This window comes from Heterocephalus glaber, unplaced genomic scaffold (genome assembly GCF_053883595.1).
Source record: "Heterocephalus glaber isolate CG9 unplaced genomic scaffold, H.glaber_assembly_v1.0 deba00001606, whole genome shotgun sequence".
Lineage (NCBI taxonomy): Eukaryota > Metazoa > Chordata > Mammalia > Rodentia > Bathyergidae > Heterocephalus > Heterocephalus glaber.
The window spans coordinates 8,077,100-8,099,266 of NW_028258377.1; the positions used below are offsets into that span (position 1 = coordinate 8,077,100).

At 38.8% G+C, this 22,167-nt stretch overlaps 1 pseudogene; it reads left to right on the forward strand.

The window, feature by feature from the left end:
• Positions 1 to 740: 740 nt before the first annotated feature.
• LOC101711950 (alpha-tocopherol transfer protein-like) lies at positions 741 to 18,443 on the forward strand (annotated as a pseudogene).
• Positions 18,444 to 22,167: the final 3,724 nt, after the last annotated feature.

Consider the following 22,167-nt stretch of genomic DNA (forward strand, 5'->3'; position numbering starts at 1 on the left):
AGAAAAGAAACAAATCACATATAAAGGAAAGCCCAGCAGAATCACAGCAGACTTCTCAACACAAATCAATCAAGGCAAGAAGAGCTTGGAGTGACATATTCCAAGCCCTAAAAGAAAACAGCCTCCAACCCAGATTGATGTACCCTGAAAAACTATCTTTCAAAATTGATGGAGAAGTAAGATACTTTCATGACAAAGAGCACCTTAGGAACTTCGTGAATACCAAACCAGCACTCAAAAAAATTTTACACAATATCCTAGGAACAGACATTGAGGATCACAACCCCAGGAAGCAAAGTAGAATGAACCCATCTAGCACAACAAGAAATTAAATGTAAAGGGGGAGAACCCAACAAAAAGAAAAAGTCATGGCAATGATAAGTCAATACATTTCAGTTATAACCAAAAACGTGAATGGTCTCAATTCACCAGTCAAAAGAAATAGACTGGCAGTATGGGTCAAGAAGCAAAATCCAACAATATGCTGCATACAAGAAACACACTTGGGTTCCTGTCCACAGCGCAGTGGGGTCCTGGGAGTGGCTTGGAGCCTCGCTTTCATCTGGAGCTTCTCTCCTCAGGTCAGCCAGGCAGCCAGAGGCTCCTCACTGTGTTCTGGTTTTTGTCCATGGCACAGTGAGGTCCTGGGAGCAGCCTGGAGCCCCACCTTCATCCAGAGCCTCTCTCCCTGGGTCAGCCAGGTGGCTGGAGGCTCCTCGGCTGTGTTCTGTTTCCTGTCCATGGCACAGTGGGGTCCTGGGGGTGGCCTGGAGCCCCACCTTCATCCGGAGCTTCTCTCCTCAGGTCAGCCGGGCAGCCTGGAGCTCCTCGGCTGTGTTCCAGTTCCTGTCCATGGCATGGTGGGGTCCTAGGGGTGGCTTGGAGCCCAACCTTCATCCAAGGCTTCTCTCCTCGGGTCGGCCAGGCAGCCTGAGGCACCTCAGCTGTGTTCTGTTTCCTGTCTGCTGCAGGGTGGGGTGCCCGGAGCAGCTTGGAGCCCCGCCTTCATCCCCGATGCTCCAACTCGCAAGCAGGTGCCTGCAAGGCCCAATTCCATCACCCCCCACCACCCGCCACTTTACAGCTCTTTGGCTACCTAGTCCCTCACTACAGAGGCACAGGGGATTACACTTCACACAGTTAAATGTGATAGATTAATAACTACCACAAATTATCATTTTCTAAGCTGCGCTTGATGCTATGGTATTGTTGATTGTAACATTTGGCCTAACATGTTGGGATTGATCTAATCAGTTTTCCTTCCTGGTATGAGGAAAATAAAATAGCCTCAGAGTCATTAGAGCCTCAAAACCTAAACACAAGCAATATCTGGAAGACACCTCTGAAAAGCAATCATACCACAAGGGTTTTAAACACAAGCAACAAAGATACCTGCACTAAGCAATTTTGAAATATCAACCCAGGAATTAAACCAAGGACAGTACCAAAAACAAAAATGAGAAGACATTTAAGCAAGGCACAAACGCAGGCTTCCACACCACAAAAAAAGGAAATTCGGGGGGAAATGAGGTGGAAAAGTTGGATAATCAACCACCTGGACACCCTGAACTGATAGCACAGGAAGTAACAAAGCAGATACATGAGGCTCTAGAAAAATTCAAAGCAGAAATAATCTCCCAGATAAATACAGAGATGGTGAGTAGAGTGAAAGACATGATTAGAGGCTCTAGAGCAGAAACAGACAAGTAAATAGATGAGATCAGAAACATGCTGGAAGCCATGAATGCCCAGCATAAGAAAGAAATGGAAACCATGATCGCCCAACATAAGAAAGAAATGGAATCCATGAAACAGATTCAAACAGATATTCAGGAGATTAAAAACTTCATTAAAAGCATGCAGAGCAGACTAAGAGAATCTGAAGACAGAATATCAGATATAGAAGACAGGATCAGAATTAGGGACCTTGAAAACAGAGATTTCTTAAAGACAGTAAGGGACCATGAGAAATCAATCCAACAGCTGCTAGATGATGAAAAGAAGAATGACATAAGACAGATAGGAGTCCACAAAAAAACAGGAGAAAGTAAAATTGACATTAAAAAAAACTGTTCACAGAAGTAATAGTAGAAAACTTCCCAGACAGAGGTGGAGAATTGGACACACAGATAAGTGAGGCATATAGAACTCCACCCAGCCACCATCAAAAAAATATCTACACCTAGGCATACAATCGTCAAGATCCCAGAAACCCAACAGAAGAACAAAATTCTACAGGCAGTTAGAGAAAAGAAACAAATCACCTACAAAGGAAAGAACATCAGAATCATGGCAGATTTCTCAATACAAACCCTCAAATCAAGGAGAGCCTGGAGTGAAGTATTTCAAGCCTTAAAGAAAATAAGTTCCAACCTAGACTGTTGTATCTGGCAAAATTATCTTTCAAAGTCGATGGGGGAAATTACATACTTTCATGACAAAGAACACCTGAGAAATTTCATGAACACCAAGACAGCACTCCAAACAATTTTATGCAATATCCTAGAAAAAGACAATGAAGGTCACAACTCCATGAGGGCCAACAGAGAGAAGACACCACGAAAGGTAAGGCACTAAAGGGAAAGGGGGAAAAATAAGAGAAGAGCCAACAACAATAAAACATCATGGCAACAATGAGTCAATATCTCTCAATTATAACTATCAATGTTAATGGCCTCAATTCACCAATCAAAAGAAATAGATCAGCAGAATGGATTAAGAAGCAAAATTCAGCAATATGCTGTATACAAGAAACACACCTTACTCAAAAGGAAATTCATAGACTGAAAGTAAAAGGATGGAAAACAGTTCTCCAAGTGACAGGATCCCAGAAAAAAGCAGGGGTAGCAATCTTATTTGCAGACAAAGTAGATTTCAAACCAAACCGATTTAAAAGAGACAAAGATGGTAACTACATCCTTGTGAAGGGAACAATCCAAGAATGACAATCCTAAATATATATGCACCAAATACAAACGCCCCCATTATACAAAACAAACATTAATGGACATGAAAAACCAAATAAGCACTAACACAATTGTAGTGGGGGCCCTCAACACCCCTCTATCACAAATAGACAAATCATCTAGGAAAAAAATTAACAATGAAATTCTAGAAATGAACCAAGCTATTGAACAAATAGACTTAAGAGATGTTTATACAGTGTTCCACCCCACAAAACCAGAATACACATTCTTTTCAGCTACACAAGGGTCATTCTCCAAAATAGATCACATGCTAGCTCATAGGGCAAATCTAACTAAATGTAAAAGAATTGAAGTTATCCCCTGTATATTATCAGACCATGGTGCAATAAAATTGGATATCAATAACATAAGAAACCGCAGAACACCCACAAACACATGGCAATTGAATAACACCCTCCTGAACAACCAAGGGGTCACAGAAGAAATTAAAGAAGAAATTAGACAGTTTCTACAAGTAAATGATAATGCCAGTACAACATACAGGAATCTGTGGGACACAATGAAAGCAGTTCTATGAGGGAAATTCATAGCAGTGAATGCTCATATTAGGACAACAGAGAGAACTCAGTTAAATAACCTAATGCAAAACCTCAACCTCCTAGAAAAAGAAAAGCATAACAAACCCAAAGCTTGTACAAGAAAGGAAATTATAAAGATTCGAGCAGAAATCAATGCAATGGAGACTAAGAGAATGACACAAAAAAATCAATGAATTGAAGAGTCGGGTTTTTGAAAGAATAAATAAAATCGATAAATCTTTAGCAAACCTTATAAAAAAGGAAAGAAAAGGCACAAATACATGCAATTAAGAATAAAAAAGGTGAAGCCACAACAGATCCAGCAGAAATTCAGAGGATCATCAATACTTACTTTGAGAACCTGTACTCTAATAAAATTGAAAACACAGAAGAAATGGAGAGATCCTAGATACATACAAATTGCCAAAGTTAAATGAAGAAGATATAGAAATTCTAAACACCCAATAATAATGAGTGAAATTGAAAATGTAATAAAAAATTTACCAACAAAGAAAAGCCCAGGTCCTGGTGGCTTCACTGTTGAATTTTACAAGACATTTAAAGAAGAACTAATGCCATTACTCTTTAAACTCATCAAGGAAATTGAATGGGAAGCAATACTTCCAAATTCATTCCTGGAAGCAAGTGTTACTTTGATTCCAAAACCAGGGAAAGACCCAACCCAAAAAGAGAACTACAGACCAATCTCCCTAATGAACATAGATGCAAAAGTCCTCAACAAGATACTGGCAAACAGAATAAGAGGGTCATCAAGAAGATCATACACCCTGACCAAGTTGAATTTATCCCAGGGATACAAGGATGGTTCAACATTTGTAAATCAATAAATGTAATACACCATATTAACAGAGGCAAGGACAAAAACCATATGATCATCTCAATAGATGCAGAAAAGGCATTTGACAAAATCCATCACCCATTCATGATAAAAACGCTACAGATTATTCGAATAAAAGGCCTTTCTCTCAATCTGATTAAGGCTATCTATGAAAAACCAACAGCCAACATCGTACTAAATGATCAAAAACTGAAAACTTTCATGCTAAAGTCAGGAACAAGACAAGGATGCCCACTATCACCACTCCTGTTTAATATTGTTCTGGAAACATTAGCCACAGCAATTAGACAAGAGAAAGAAATAAAAGGAATAAAGATAGGAAAGGAAAAAGTGAAACTGTCATTATTTGCTGATGATATGATACTTTACATAGAACACCCAAAAAAACTCGGTCAAAAGCCTTCTAGATCTAATTGACAGATTCAGTAGAGTAGCTGGATATAAGGTCAACACTCAAAAGACAATACCCTTCTTATACGCAAATAGCAGACCCATTGAGAGAGAAATTCAGGAAATAATTCCTTTTACAATAGCACCTAAAAAAATGAAATATCTAGGAATCAACCTAACAAAGGAAGCAAAAGACCTATACACTGAAAACTAGAGCACTCTGAAGAAGAAGATCAAAAAGGATATAAGAAAATGGAAAGATATCCCTTGTTCCTGGTTAGGAAGAATAAATATAGTGAAAATAGCCATACTGCCAAAACTACTATATAGATTTAATGCAATAGTGATTGAAATTCCAACAATATACTTCACAGAACTAGAGAAAACAATTCAAAAATTCATTTGGAAGCAGAAGAAACCTAGAATAGCAAAACCAATTCTGGGCAACAGAGACATGTCTCAGTGTATCACAATCCCCAACCTGCAACTATACTACAAAGCTACTGTGATAAAAACAGCATGGTACTGGCAAAGAAACAAACTGGAAGATCAGTGGAATAGATTAGAAGATCCAGAAACAACTTCAGACATACTCAGCCACCTTATCTTTGACAAAGGAGCCAATTGCCCTCATTGGAGAAAAGATAGTCTGTTCAATAAAGATGTTGGAAAAACTGGATTTCAACCTGCCAAAGATTAAAACTAGACCCATACCTATCACCATGCACTAAACTAAGATTGAAGTGGATTAAAGAACTAAATATCAAGAGAGAAACAGTAAACTTGCTGGAAGATAAGTTAGGTAGAACTCTCAATGACATTGGCACAGGAAAAGACTTTATGAACAAAACTTCAGTAGCACAGGAACTAGCACAAAGAATCAACAACTGAGACTTCATCTTATTAAAAAGCTTCTGCATTTCAAGAGAAACTACCAACAGAGCTAAGAGATAAACTACAATATGGGAAGAAATTTTTAACAGCTGTACCTCAGACAAAGGTCTACTATCTAGAATATATAAAGAATTGAAAAAAATCAGACCCCCCAAATTCAAAGACCCAATTCTAAAATGGGCATCTGAAATGAACAGACATTTCTCAGACAAAGAAGTAAAAACAGCAAATAAATATATGAAAAAATGTTCAGCATCACTGGTCATTTGAGAGATGCAGATGAAAACAACGCTGAGATTCCACCTCACCCAACAAAGAATGACTGCTATCAAGAAATCAACCAATAACAAATGCTGGCAGGGAGGTGGAGAGAAAGGAACCATTTTCCATTGTTGGTGGGAGTGTAGACTGGTGCAACCACTGTGGAAATCCATATGGAGATACCTCAAAGAACGAGGACTACAGCTCCCATTTGACCCAGCTATTCCCCTACTGGGTATCTTCCCCAAAGAATTAAAAGAATCATATCACAGTGATATATGTGTAACAATGTTTATAGCAGCACAATTTGTAATAGCTAAGGATTGGAAACAGCCCAAGTGCCCATCAACTGGAAACTGGATAAAGAAGATGTGGGGTTTTTTTATAAAATGGAGTACTACTCAGCCATAAAGGACGAGAAACTAGTCATTTATAGCTAAATGGATGCATATTGAGGCCATACTCTTAAGTAAAATAAATAGGACACACATGTGTAAATACCAAATAGTACCTCTAGTGTGAGAAACTGAAAGTGTAAATAAGGATGAAAATGATTAAAATGAATAACTGATAATTTGAAATAGGAAAAGGTCCAAAGGTGGGGGGGTGATGGGAGGGGAAGGGGAAAGGGAAGAAAGAAAAGGAAAAATTATGAGAAAGAAAAAAAATGGAAATGAAATCTATGACAATAGGGAAGGGTGCTGGGGATGAAGGGCGCATAGGAAAAAATAAGAACTAAGATACAACATGTTCAGGTATAAATACCCGATGATAAATGTAAATGTATTGTATACCTAAAATGTACCAATCAATGTATAAAGAAAAAAAGAAACACTTAATTCAAAATGAAACTCATACACCGAAAGTTAAAGGGTGGAAAACAATACTCCATGCAACAGGAATCTGAAAAAAAAGAAAGAGTAGCTATCCTCTTTGCAGATCAAGTAGATTTCAAACCAACACTGATTAAGAGAGATGAAGAAGGACAGTACATTCTTGTAAAGGGAACAGTCCAACAGGAAGAGATGACAATCATAAATATCTATGCACCAAACACTAGTGCCCCCAACTATATAAAACAAATACTAATGGACATGAAAAGTCATATATGCACTAATACAATTGTAGTGGGGGACCTCAACACCTCACTGTCACAAATAGATAGATCAACTACACTAAAAATAAGTAATGAAATACTAGAATTCAATCAAACTCTTGAACAAATGAACTTAACAGATGTTTACAGAGTCTTCCACCTCACAAAATCAGAATACACATTCTTCTCAGCTGCACATGGGTCATTCTCAAAAGTAGACCACATACTCACACATAGAACATGTTTCAGTAAGTGCAAAGGAATTAAAGTTATCCCCTGTATATTATCAGACCATAGTGCGATGAAATTGGAGATCCATAGCAAAAGAAACTCGAAAAATTTCATAAACCCTTGGAAATTGAACAACACACTTCTGAATACCCAATGGGTCACAGAGGAAATTAAAGAAGAAATCAGACAGTACCTTCAATTAAATGACAATGACAATAAAACATATTGGAATCTATGGGACACAATGAAAGCAGTCTTATGAGGGAAATTCATAGCACTGAATATGCATATTAGGAAATAGAATGAGCCCAACGAAAAAACCCTGATGCTGAACATCAACCTTCTAGAAAAAAAAGAGTAGGACAACCCCAAAGCTCATACAAGGGAGGAAATTATGAAGAGCAGAGGAGAAATCAATGCAATGGAGACTAAGAGAGTGATACGAAAAATCAATGAAACCAAGAGTTGGTTCTTTGAAAGAATCAAGAAAATTGACAAACCCTTAGCCAATCTTATAAGAAAAAGGAAAGAAAAGGCCCAAATCCATGCAATTAGGAAGGAAAAGGATGAAATTACAACAGACTCAACAGAAATCCAAAGGATCAAAAATATCTACTTCCAGAACCTATATGCCAATAAGATGGACAACACAGAAGAAATGGACAGATTCCTAGATACATATGAATTACCACAGTTGAATGAAGAAGACCTAAAAATTGTAAACAACCCAATATGAACCAATGAAATTCAAAATGTAATTAAAAACTTATCAACTAAGAAAAGCACAGGCTCTGAGGGCTTCACTGCTAAATTCTACAAGACACTTAGAGAGGAACTACTGCCACTACTCCTTAAACTCTTCAATGAAATTGAAAGGGAAGCTATACTCCCAAACTCATTCCCAGAAGCAAGCATCACCTTGATCCCCAAAGCAGAGAAAGACCCAACTGAAAAGGAGAACTTTAGGCCAATCTCACTAATGAACATAGATGCAAAAATCCTTAATAAGATACTGGCAAATAGAATGCAGAAGATCATTAAGAATATCACACACCCTGACCAAGTGGGTTTCAACCCAGGGATGCAGGGATGGTTCAATATACACAGATCAATCAGTGTAATACACTATATCAATAGAGCCAAGGACAAAAAACATATGATTATCTCCATAGATGCAGAAAAAGCATTTGACAAAATCCAACATGCATTTAGGATAAAAACCATACAAAAAATTGGAATAGATGGTCTCTACCTCAAAACTGATAGAAGCCATCTATGAAAAACCAACAACCAATATCATACTAAATGGTCAAAAATAGAAATTCTTCACACTAAAATCAGGAACAAGACAAGGATGTCCACTATCACCACTCTCGTTCAATATAGTTCTGGAAACATTAGCCATGGCAATTAGACAAGAGAAAGAAATTAAAGGAAAAAATATAGGAAATGAAGAAGTCAAATTGTCATTATTTGCAGATGACATGATACTCTGTACAGAAGACACCAAGAACTCTACCAAAAGTCTTCTAGACTTAATAACCAAATTCAGTCAAGTAGCTGGTTACAAGGTCAACACACAAAAATCAATAGCTTTCATCTACATGAACGACAGACTCACTGAGAGAGAAATAGGGCAAATAATTCCTTTCACAATAGCATCCAAAAAACTGAAATACCTAGGAATCAACCTAATGAAAGAAATCAAAGACCTCTTCTCTGAAAACTATGGCACTCTGAAAAGAGAGATTGAAGATGATATCAGAAAATAGACAGACATCCCCTGCTCCTGCGTAGGAAGGATTAATATAGGGAAAATGGCCATACTTCCAAAACTGCTATATAGATTTAATGCAATTCCAATTGAGATCCCAGCAGCATACTTCATGGACCTTGAGAAAACAATCCAAAAATTCATTTGGAACAAGAAGAGACTCAGAATAGCAAAAGCAATTCTAGGTAACAAAGACATGGCAGGGGGTATCACAATCCCCAACCTGCAACTATACTACAAAGCTACTGTGATAAAAACAGCATGGTACTGGCAAAGAAATAGACATGAGGACCAGTGGAACAGATCAGAAGATGCAGAAACAATGCCAGACACACTCAGCCATCTCATCTTCCATAAAGGAGCCAAACACCCTCACTGGAGGAAAGATAGCCTCTTTAATAAATGGGGCTGGAAAAATTGGGTTTCAACTTGCCAAAGATTAAAACTAGACCTATATCTCTCACCATGCACTAAACTAAAATCAAAATGGATTAAAGATCTAAATATTAAAATAGAAACTCTGAACCAGTTAGAACAGAGGTTAGGTAGAACCCTTGAAGACATCAGTGTAGGAAAAGATTTTATGAACAAAACCTCAGTTGCCCATGAACTAGCACAAACAATCAACAAGTGGGATCTCTCCTTTTTAAAAAGCTTCTGCACAGCAAGAGAAACCACCAGCAGTGTGAAGAGACAACCCACAATGTGGGAAAAAATCTTCACCTGCTTTTCCTCAGACCTATAAAGAACTTAAAAAGATCAGACCTCCCAAATTTAAAGACCCAATCGAAAAATGGGCATCTGAAATGAACAGACATTTCTCACACAAAGAAGTAGAAATAGCAAATAAATACATGAAAAAATGTTCAACATCACTGGTGTTTCTAGAGATGCAAATGAAAACAATGCTGAGATTCCACCTCACTCCACAAAGAATGGCTGCTATCATGAAATCAACCAATAACAAATGCTGGCAGGGCTGTGGGGAAAGAGGAACCCTGCTCCACTGCTGGTGGGAGTGTAGACTGGTGCAACCATTGTGGAAATCAGTATGGAGATACCTCAAAGAACTAGGACTGGAAGTCCCTTTTGACCCTGCTATTCCACTGCTGGGTATCTTCCCCAAAGAATTAAAAGTATCATACCACAGTGATATATGTGTGCCCATGTTCATAGCAACACAGTTTGTGATAGCTAAAACTTGGAAACAGCCCAAATGCCCATCAACTGGAGACTGCATCAAGAAATTGTGGGGTTTTTATAAAATGGAGTTCTACTCAGCCATAAAAAATGAGAAATTAGAGACATTTATAGCTAAATGGATCCACATTGAGGCAATACTCTTAAGTGAAATATGTAGGACACACATGTATAAATACTGAATAGTTTCTCTGGTGTGAGAAACTGGAAGTGTAAATAAGGACTAAAATGTATAAGAGGCAATGTAAAATAGGAAGAAAAGGGGCAAAGGGGAAAGAAGTGGGAGGGGTAGGGGAAAGGAAAGAAGGGAATGGGATTAATATGAGAAAATGGAAAAATGGGAACATAATCTTTGTAAATAGGGAGGAATGGAGGGGTTGAAGAGAGGGCTTGGCAAGGGTGAAAAATAAGAACCAAGAAAGTTTATGTAAAGGTGCAAATTTCCAATGATGAATGTCATTATATTGTATACCTAAAATGTACCAATGATTAGAATGAATAATCAATAATGAATAATAGGAAGAAAAGGTCCAAAGGGGTAAGGGTAGTGGGAGGGGCAGGGGAAAGGAAAGAAGGGAAAGGAAAAATGCTGAGAAATGGAAAAAATGGAAATAAAGTCTTTGTAAATAGGGAAGGGTGGAGGGGATGAAGGGAGGGTTAGGAATGGGGAAAAAATAAGAACCAAGATGCATCACGTAAAAGTACAAGTTCCCAATGAGAAATGTAAATGTGTTGTATACCTAAAATATACCAATAAAAGAATTTAAGATAAATTTTTTAAAAAGCAGCAGTCCATAGAGCCTCAACAATTTTGGATAATGAATGAATGTCTAAACAGGTACTCAAATTATCAAGTAATTTAAAAAAGCCAAAGTGGCCAATGTTTTTTATTCTCCTTATTATCCTTCTGTTTTCCATGTCACATTCATCTTAACATATTTCACTTGTTGCCAGTATTCACCCTCCTAATCTCTTGTTAAATGGAGGCTAAAGGGAATAAAGCATAAATATTTTCAATGGTGACTCAGCAAGTTTTTAGTTTCTTAATTGTGAGGTACAGGAAAAGATCCAAGTAGGTTTTAAATTAAAAAGAAAACCATTTGATTTCTGGGCCTAAACAAGATAAATCACATTCAGTACAAGTTATTCTGTTCACATAAATACAGAAATTTTTTCATTATTAACTTTTTCAATTTACTAACAAATCAATGCTTATTACATTTTAATAATCATTTCTTTTACACTTGAAAAATTAGCCCATCCAGCCCACCACATCCCGTGTCTATCAAGGGAATACTCCACAAAAACTTACAGAGAGAAAATTGTTTAATATATACCACATTGCTAAAGAGTATGTAAAATAACCTATGGATTTGCCCCCAGATTCACCTATAAGAAAAGAATTTGGGTACAATTTGGGACCTTAGAAAGCACACAGGAGAATGCAACACTAACAATACTGTGCTTTCTGTTTAAGTACGTTCCCACAATTTCAGTATGAGTTTTTGAAAAAGAAGTAAATTAGTTCTTTTCAAGAAGTCATTGGTGGGCCGGGGATTTAGCTCAGTGGTTCTGCTGCCTGCCTCGCAAGCACAAGGACCAGAGTTCTTTCCCTGGTACCAAAAAAAAAGAGAATTCATTGGCATTCACGTGTTGTCAAGGATAAAAGATCAAGTATAAACAGTCTGGTGCTGAAGGGAACACACCCAATCCCTCTGTCAATTGCTGTCCTTGTGAATTTAGATCACTTACTTGACCCAAGATTCATTTTTCATGTGAATGCTAGGAATATGATCACCAGACAAAATATAGAGTATCCAGTTAAATTTGAATTTCATTTAAACAAGGGATAAACTTAACAGAAAAAACAGAAAGAAAAATGCAATATAACACAATTTTTACCTGAAGTTAAAATTGAACTTGGCATCCTCCATTTTTATTTGTTATACCTAGCAATGCCACAAAGTAATAATAATCCTTGTTCATAGCATTTTGGTGAAGATTCAATAACATAAGTCTATTTCTAGATACTGTGCTAGTGAGCTTTTCAAATGTTTTAACTCTCTAGATTTATACCAATCCAATAAAGGATGATTATTATTTCCATTTTCCAGATTAGTCAAAAATACTGAAATGTAAGAATCTTTCCACTGTTGTAACAGTAGAAGAGGAAAAGAAAAAGTGAAGTAATCAGTGGTCTCCAGACATATAATCAAACCTCATAGTTCTTAATATAAAGTACATTCAGAGAATGGTGGTGTTAATGTACTAAAAGTAGAGTCTTTAGCCCTCTGATGACACAAGGTCAACCATTAAACATTTGTGTCACTCAATTGAAGGTGGTTTCAATCCCTTTGAGATACCTCTAAGCATCTGAAAAGCAACTAAGTAACCAGTACCATTGTGACCTATACAGTGGAGATGTTATTTATAGCAAAGCTAACAGAAGCAAACTGCTTAGCTACATAACACATGAAGTTGGTAATAAAAGCAAGTAACTAAAAGAAAATGAAGCTAGAGGGTTTATTTGGGTTTTCCTGTACTACCATACTGGGAACCACTAACTGAACCCATTATTTAGTATGCAAGGCCAGTTGCTCTTCTTTCCAAAGCACAGCCATATATTTCAACCATGTCATTGCCTTTTGTACAATGTGACAAGGATCATAACTCTTGCCGACCTGTAATAGGTCTGTATATTTGATGCAAGTTAGCCATGGGAGTCATTTTAATATGAAGACTCCTCAAAAAGCTAAAACTACAAACTCCCCTTCTAAGTATCTTCCCAAAGGAGTTAAAGACATTGTGTTACCTTGACACATGCATACCCATGTTTATAGCCACACAATTCATAATAATTAAACCTTGGAAGCAGCATGTATGTCCAACAACAGATTAAAGGATAAAGAAAATGTCCTATTCACACACAATGATGTACTACTCTGTCATAAAGGAGGATAAACTTGAGTCATTTGTAGGAAAATGGGTGTACCTTGAGATCATAAGATTAAGTGAAATAAATCAGACACACACATATTACATGGTTTCCCTTATAGGAGAAACCCAAAATGTAAATAAAGAGTAAAATAAAAGATAATGGGAAGTAGGGAAATAGATCTTTCTTGAATAGAAAGTGGATCAAGAGATGAGGGAGAGAACAGTAAGGAGGATAAAAAGAATTAAGATGTTTTACATACATGCATCAACTCCCCACAAGAAATGTAATCATAGAGCCAGTCCCAGCACCTGGGAGGAGGCTCCCCCACCACCATTCCACTCTCCTGGGGCAGAGAAGGTGAGCCAGTCCCACCAGCCCAAAGGAAACTCCCCTGCTGCCATCCCACGCTCCTAGGGCAGAGAAGGTGAGCCAGTCCCACCAGCCCAAAGGAAACTCCCCTGATGCCATCTCATGCTCCTAGGGCAGAGAAGGTGAGCCAGTCCCAGAACCCAGAAGGAAGCTCTCCCACTGCCATCCCACACTCCTAGGGCAGAGAAGGTGAGCCAGTCCCAGAACCTAGAATCAAGCTCCCCCACTGCCATCCCAAGCTCCTAGGGCAGAGAAGGTGAGCCAGTCCCAGCATCCAGAAGGAAGTTCCCCTGCTGCCATCCCATGCTCCTAGGGCACAAAAGGTGAGCTGTGCAGGTGCCAGAAGCACTCCCACCCTGTGGAAATGAGAAGACACATAAACAAGCCTCAAAAACAGACTTCCAGATCACCTACAGCAACACCAAAGGGAAACACGGTGGAACAATCTGATACTCAAACACCTGGACTCCATGAACCGGCAACAAAAGAGGATCTGGGAAAAATGAAATCTGAAATAATTTATCAGGTAACAGCAAAGATTGTGCTCATAGTGCAAGACATGATTAAAAAAATCTAGAGAGGATGCAGATAAAAAAAATAGAGGATCTGAGGAACATGATGCAATCCCAACATAGGAAACAAATGGAATCCATAAAACAGATGCAAACAGATTTCCAGGAGATAAAAAACTCCATCGAAAGTCTGCACAGCAGAATGAACCAATGTGAGGACAGAATTTCAGATATAGAAGGTAAGATTGCAGTTAGTGAAGCAGAAAATAAAAATTGCTTTAAAATTGTAAGGGACCACAAGAAAGCAATCCAGCAGCTGCAAGACAATGCAAAGAAGAATAACATATGATTCATTGGTTTCAATGAAGAAACAGAGAGAGTGCAGATGTCATAAAAAAACTGTTCACAGAAGTGATGGCAGAAAATTTCCCAAGGAGGGGAAAAGAACTTGACATACAGATAATTGAGGCATATAGGACACCAACTAACCTTGATCAAAAATAACCTACACATAGGCATATAATAGTTAGGATTCCAGAAACCCAACAGAAGAACAAATTCTACAAGCAGTGAGAGAAAAGAAACAAATCACATTCAAAGGAAAGCCCATCAGAATCACAGAAGACTTCTCAATGCAAACCCTCAAGGCAAGAAGAGCTTGGAGATATGTATTTCAACTCCTAAAGGAAAACAGCCTCCAACCCAGATTGATGTACCCTGCAAAACTATCTTTCAAAATTGATGGAGAAATAAGATGCTTTCATGATAAAGAGCACCTCAGGAACTTCATGAATACCAAACCAGCACTACAAAAAATATGAGACACTATCTTAGGAAAGGGCAATGAGCATCACAACCCCAGGAAGCCCAGCAGAATGAATCCATTGGGTGTGACAAATTAAATGCAAAGGGGGAGAATCCAACAAAAAGAAAAAGTCATGACAAGGCTTTTAAAACTTTTAACTTCATCTGCCTAGTGAGTGTATAATTCAATCTTGTTATTGTACTGATTAGTATTTTTCTGATTCTAGAGTTGCACACCACTCCTTGTGCTGTACTATTTATCATCTTCTTGTGTCTACTTTTTAATTGGGTTATCAATTAATGAGCTGTAATATTTCTTTATATATTCTAGTCATAGGTTATATGCATTGTAAATATGGTCTGTTTAAGGACTACTTTTCATTTTAATGATGTCATTTAAAGTTCTAAATTTTGATGGAATCTCATTTATCAATTTTTTTCCTTTATACATCATGTTTTTTGTATCCTAGGTAGTTCTTGCCTACCTTAAATTCATAAACATTTTCCCTTATAATTGCTTCTTAAATTTTTATACTTTTAGGCTTTCATATTTAGGTTCATAGATTCTTTCAAGTTATTTTTATTTATAGAAATAAAGGGTTGAGGTTAATTTTTTTATATATGGATACCAGGTGTTTCAGTGCCATTTGCTGAAAACACTATCTTTTCCTCAGCTCTTAAATTGAGTTTATATTCTATAAAGTGTTAATGTTAAATAATCTTTCAAAACTCAGTGGACTATATATGTGTGTTTCTAGTTCTAGATTCTCTGTTTTATTCCAATGATCCATATGTCTTTCCTTACACCAACACTGCCTTGATTACTGTAGCTTTAGAAGAAGTCTTAAAATTAGGTACTCAAAGTCTTCCAACACCGTTTTTTTTTTCTTTTTCTTTTTACTTCTCTAGGTCCTTTGTACTCCTACATAACTTTTAAATTTCAATGTCCAATTCTTCATTTATAGCAAGTATACACAGACCTGAGTTTTTATATATACCTTGTGTTTTCTAATCCTGCTAAATTCAAATACAAGTTCTAGGGGCTCCTAGAGATTTCTTAGTATTTTCTCTGTAAGTTATCATTTCATCTGCATATAAAGATTTTGCTTTTACCTTGCCAATCCTATCCTAATTGTGTCATTTTATTCCCAGACTATTTTGCTTTGGGCCTAGGTTTCAAAGTTTAATGGACAGATGAAGAATAAGCATATCTGCCCTTGTTCCCCACCTGAGGGAGAAAGCATTGTATCTTCTCCATTCATATAAGGCATTTTTGCTGGAAGTATGGAGCACATGTCTTTAATCTGTTGAGAAGGTTCTGTTCTACTTCTAGGCTCCTGATGGCTTTTACTGTGAACAGCTGTGGAATTTAAGCTGATATTTTTTCTCCAACTAGTGACAGGATCATATGGCTTTTTCCTTTCCTCTCTTAAAATGATGACTTTTGGCGGTGGATCTTCCAATGCTGAACCAACACTGCCATTCCTATAATAAAACCACTTTCTACATACTGCCAGATCTGACTTCTAATAGTTTGTTTTGTTAAACAAATTTCTATCTATGTTCATAATTTTTTCTTCTATTATCTTTATCCAGTTTTAGGATTTGCACAATGTTGATTTCCTAAAATGAGGGGAGAAGTGTTCCTTTTTTTCTGCTTTAAATGTTTGCTATAATTTATCAGTTAAAATGTATATGAGCTGGTTGTTGTCATATAGGTAGGTTTTCAAGCTAGGAATATACTTTCTTTAATAGGTGCTATTCAAATTTTATATTTCCTCCAGAGTTAGTTTCATTAATTTGTCTTCCAAGGTACTTCTTAGAAGGTGTCAAATTTATTTCAAAACAGATTTTTGAAATATGCTTTCTATATCCTTTTATATTCTGTAAAATCTGTGGTAATGTCTCCTAGGTCTTGATATTTTAATTTTAAAAATGTATAATTGATACTGTGTAATAGGAAGTAAAGGTCTAAAGGATCAGGAGCAGTGGGAGGGATAGGGGACAGGAAAGAAGGGAAAAGAAAAAATATGAGAAAAGGAAAAAAATGGAAACAAAATCTTTGCTAATAGGGAAGGGTGGAGGGGGTGAAGGGAGGGCAGGGGAAGGGGAAAAAAATAAGAACCAAGATACTCATGTAATGGTACAAGATCCCAATGATGTATGTAAATATATTTTATACCTAAATTATACCAATAAACTTAATGGGGGGGGGGAATGTAATCATTATGTACTACAAACATGTACTAATAAAAAAAAATTTAAACAAAATAGAAAAGATAAATAATTGCAACATTTTCTGTGTGCTTTCTCTGTTTCAATAACTGTTCTAAGCATTGTATATGTAATAACAATTAATTTAATCCTGTGTCATAGGAACTATTTATTTCCTCACTTTTGGTATGAAGCGCTGGCCTGTTCTGCAGGTGCTGCCAGACTAGCATCTTGCCTCTGTTTGACTCACACTCTGCCCCAAACCTTGACTGGGACCCTAGTGGTAGCTAATGTCAAAAGAAAGTGACTCTGCAAACCAGCCCTTCTGCCACCTTGCTCTCTGAAAATGAGCTGCCACTGCCACCTGAGCCTCCCAACTATGTATGCTCATTGACCAAAGACCTGGTCACTGCAGCCCAGAAAGAGCTTCAAGAGAAGCTGGGATGGAGACTCCAGGATGTGCGGGTCCTTCCTGACATGATAGGGAAGGAGCTCCCCAACCTGAACACATCCCTCCACACGGCCTTCCTGCTGTGCTTCTTTGATGCCCCCAAGTTTAAGACAGGGCCCTGCTGCAACTGGTCAGTTACCACAGCTGCTGGAGAAGCTGGCCCAAGGCTTCAGTGACCTGAGGCCATCAGCCCTGAGCAATGTCCTCAGCTCCAGATTCCTCACCATGCTGTCCCACGTGGACCTCATGGGCTGGCATGTCCTCTGCATCCACCTGGACTGATAGATACTGAGCAACTATCCATCTACCAAAAATACCCAAGTCATATACTTAACATAAGAAAAACTTATTCAGTCTAAAGAAACCCAGGTGAATGGAATTGTAATTCTTGCGCACTACAAGTGAGCTTATCAAAACCATCTCATTTTGGCCCTTTTATAGCCAAATAGGTGATTGGCATCTTCCAGGATAGTTTTCCCATTTGATTAAAAGCTGTTCATGTAGTAAATGAACTTCAAATATTTAAAGCTATTTTTGCCGTCATGAAACCATTTCTAAAGAAGAAAATAGCAAATAGATTCTTCCTCCATGATTCTGGACTGAACTCTCTCCACACAAACCTTCCAAGAAACACTCACCCCAAGGAGAAAGGGGACACAGCTGGAGAGCTGGACACCACCACTGGGAACATGGTGCTCCTGGCCTTCAGGGAGGGCTTTGTGAGACAGTTCTGCCCACCTGTCCCCACCATGACAGCATCCTGCACCAAGCTCAGCTGCTTGAAGGGCTGACATCAGATGTACAGTGTGACAATTGTGAGCTGTGAAGTCCCAGCTGTATTCCAGCTATAAGCCAGCCCCTGGGAATGTCACCAAGTTTAAATGCTTTCCTTTCCTCTTTACACACATACACGAACTTACAAGGCCTCAGTCTTGCTTCTTCTAAGGAAATAGCAGCATGGAGGAACAACCTGAAGAGCTTCAAAGCCCAGCCTATCACAGGGAAGACTTTGATCACTCAGATTATTCATGGGATATGTGAAAAATATCCCCAGTGTGATTCGCAAACATTTACACTCTCTGTTTGCAGCTATTAAGTTGTGTGTCATTCTTACTCCTCTCAGAAGCAAGAAAAGTCAGCATCAAAGTTGCTTCAATCCCACTTAACCAGAGAAAACCTGAGGCCAGTCAGCTACTCCTCTGAGACAGTTTGGTCAAACCTATAAGGTAGCCAAATGCGAGGTGGGTGGGTGGGTGGGGTCTTTGTCTTTCAAACAAACCTTAACTGTAGATCTCTGTTGCTCATCAAGAATCTTCAAGCCCAAGATCTAGCCCTATTTGGGAACCACCTTAGCTACATTAAGGAAGAACCAGGACCCAAGCAGCACTCTCAGTTCAAATTTGGAAGCTGGAGGGTTCAGAGCATCTCTGAATTCACTGGTTGTCTTCTTTTTTTTTTTTTTTTGGTACCAGGGATCAAACTGAGAACCTTGCGCTTGTGAGGCAGGTGCAGTGCCACTGAGCAAAATTCCTGGCCCACAGTGGTCAAGTCTTACAATAAAAACTTTTTTCACAAACCTTACAAGCCTTAGCCCTGGTTCTCAATGGAATCATACAGGGTCCTGGAAGTTCTGTATTTAATTTTGCTCAATGTAAACTAATGGATGCTAGACTTGTATAGCTAAAGGAATTCTGGCTTAGGAATCAGGTGTATATGGACATGGGCCACAGTGGTCCTTAGCTTTCTCATCTGAAAATTGAGGCTGGCTGTCTAGGGCCCTTTGGGCCACTGAGAGCCTGGTATTTAGTTTAGCTGTTGTTAGATTTTCTGACTGGAGAGATGACTATTTATACACAAGTAGCTGGATTCCAGTTTTTGTGGTATACCCAGGCCTTTCTATGAAGAAATGTCACCATTTATCCCAGCCTTTAAAGAGAGTAGTATGTGTAACCAGGCATGATGGCATGCATCTGTAATCCTAGCACTCTGAGAGACGAAGTCAGAAGGATCACAATTTTGATCACTGCAGAGCAATTTAGGGACTTAGTGAGAGTCTGTCTCAAAAAGTGCTGGAGAGCCAGGTATGGTGGTGAACACCTGTAGTCCCAACACTCAGAAGGCTGAGGCAGGAAGATCACTGTGTGTTCAAAGCCAGCCGGTGCTATACAGTAACTTCAAGGCCAGCTTGAACTCCATAGTGAGGACCTATCCAAAACACTGACGTAGCTCAGTGCAAAGGCCCTGGGTTCAATCCCCAGTACTACCATCACCAAAAAAAATATGTATGTGCATTCCTGGAGACTCAATGACACCAACTCCATTTTCTAGCAATAGTTAAACTTTAAAAGGATGGCTTTTGCCTGGAATCCCAGCCATTCAGGAAGCTGAGACAGGATGATTGAAAGTCTGAGGCTGACCTGGACTGCATGGTAAGACTCTGTCTTTAAAAAAAAAAAAAAAAAAGACTGCATCAGTGAGACCTCCAAGTGAGCTGACTTGGATCTCCTATGAATTTCTTCCATTCTTGAGACACTAGTAGTATAATGTAAACCCAGCTACAGTGGTTTAAATACTTCACCTTCTTTAACTCACTCTGGGAAATGTACACAGGGGCAGGTTATTGCTGGGTCACCTCTTAGGCCCCTGCTCTCCCACACTACTGGAGTTTCTCTGGTCTGGGAGGACCAGTCAGCCTGAGTGTTAGTTCTGTACCTCAGCACATTAGATCCTCCCTACAAAGATTTTAGCCTTTACCCAAGCATGAAAATAGATGGTTCATCTGGTGGCTTTCAACCTATTTCCTTTCAGATTCACTCTTGTGATTATAGAGTTAAACAGTGACAAGTACCACTTGATGTTTGTGTACCTTCTTGGTGCATGTAGACTACCCAGGCAAGGTGAACTGCTCTGGAATTCAAAGCTCAGTCTTATGCAGTGAAAGGTGGGGCTTTTCAGAGGTGGCTGGATCTAGAGTGTGTGGTGCTGGAATCAAGGGTGTGTGATTACTAAATCAGTCCACTGATTGGTTTGGCATAGTCCTGGCTAGGATTAAGAGTGTGAATGTTACATAAAATATCAGAGACAGAAAGAGTGCTAATATGCTCTTATCTGCCTGCTTGCCCTGAACTATTTCGTCTCTGTGATACCACTCAGCTATGCCACCCTGACTTGGAGGCAGACAACTATGAACTGAAACTCTACAAACTGTGAGCCAAATAAATCTTTCCTCCTTTTACTTGTGGGTGTTGGGTATTTTGTCTCTGCAACAAGAAAAATAAGACAGAATTTGGTACCCAGAATGGGGTCATTGCTGTGACTGCTCCTAAATATATGCTTCAGAAGCCTTTGGGACTGGCTTGTGGGAAGAGTTGGAAAGGTTCAAAGATTCCAGCTAAAAAAAGGAGCCCTGGAAATCTTTAGGCTGTACTTTATGGGAGATTCTGATAAGAGTTCAGAAGACTAGAATACTGATAGAAATGATGCCAGTAAAGACCAGGCTTGGGAGGTTTCTGGTAGGAAGAAAGACTGTGTTGACTTTTGGACTCCAGATGATGTGTATTAAGCCTTGGCAGAAAATTTGTCTGCATTTTGCTCATGCCCTGAGACTGAGATTAAAGGTAGCAGACTAATTAATCTTACAGAAGAAATTTCAAGGCAGTCTAATGTTGAGACTGTGACATGGCTACTTGGGAGCTTTTAACCAGATTTATGTTGAGAGTCAAGAGCAAAGAGCCCAGCAGAATGACTTAAAATGTTTTGAGTTTGGCCAGAAAGGAAGCTCCAATAAATTTGCATCCAGCAAAGATGGAACAGAGAACAAATTGGTCACTGAGAAGACTAGCAAGAAAAAGCCAGGCATTTCAGAAGAAGACAACAGAAAAGATGGCCTAAAGACATCACAAGACTCAGCAGGACCCCAGCCTCAGAGTTGCAAAGGGAAGAGATTTTGCTTTAAAGAAAGAGTCCCAGGGCACTATGTTGCAGAATTGTGGTAGCTTAGAGAATTTGTTTCTTGAGACTGAGTTCAGAGTGCTCAACAATCCAAGCACTCAACTCCTACAGTCAAGAGAGAAGGAAGCCTGGCTTCTGCTCCAGCTGGCAGCAGACCCTGGTGTAATTCACAAGGTGCCTGTTTTATATGATGCAGAATGGAAGAGTTGTAGGATTAGGAAGGTTTCCACCCAGACTTCAGAAGGCCTAGGAAGCTAGGCAGGGTGCCCCTGAGAGAGCAATGTGTGAAGCTGTGTGTATGAAGCCAAAGGTGCAATGAAGATCCCAGAAGTTTGGTGAAGCCAAGAATGTGGATCATCTGAGGGAAACTGCAAGAAAGCAGAGTCAGCCCAAGAGATAAGTTATGGGAGATACAACCACCAGCAGTGCCATAGGGGTGGAATCACCCAAGCCCTTTAGAGTTCACATTACCATAGATCACCTTGGGTGCTGTACATGGAGCTATAGGACTTAATGTTTGTCCTGCTGGATTTTGCACTTGCTTTTGTCCTGTTCCTTTCTGTTCCCCTCTTTGTACCTTTTGGAATGGTAACGTTTATCCTGTGCCTTTGTATGTTGGAAGTATTTAACTTTCTTTTTGTTTGTACACGGGCTCACAGCTAAGAGTTTGCCTTAAATCTCAGAGAATATTTTGGACTTAGACTTTTTAGCAATGTTG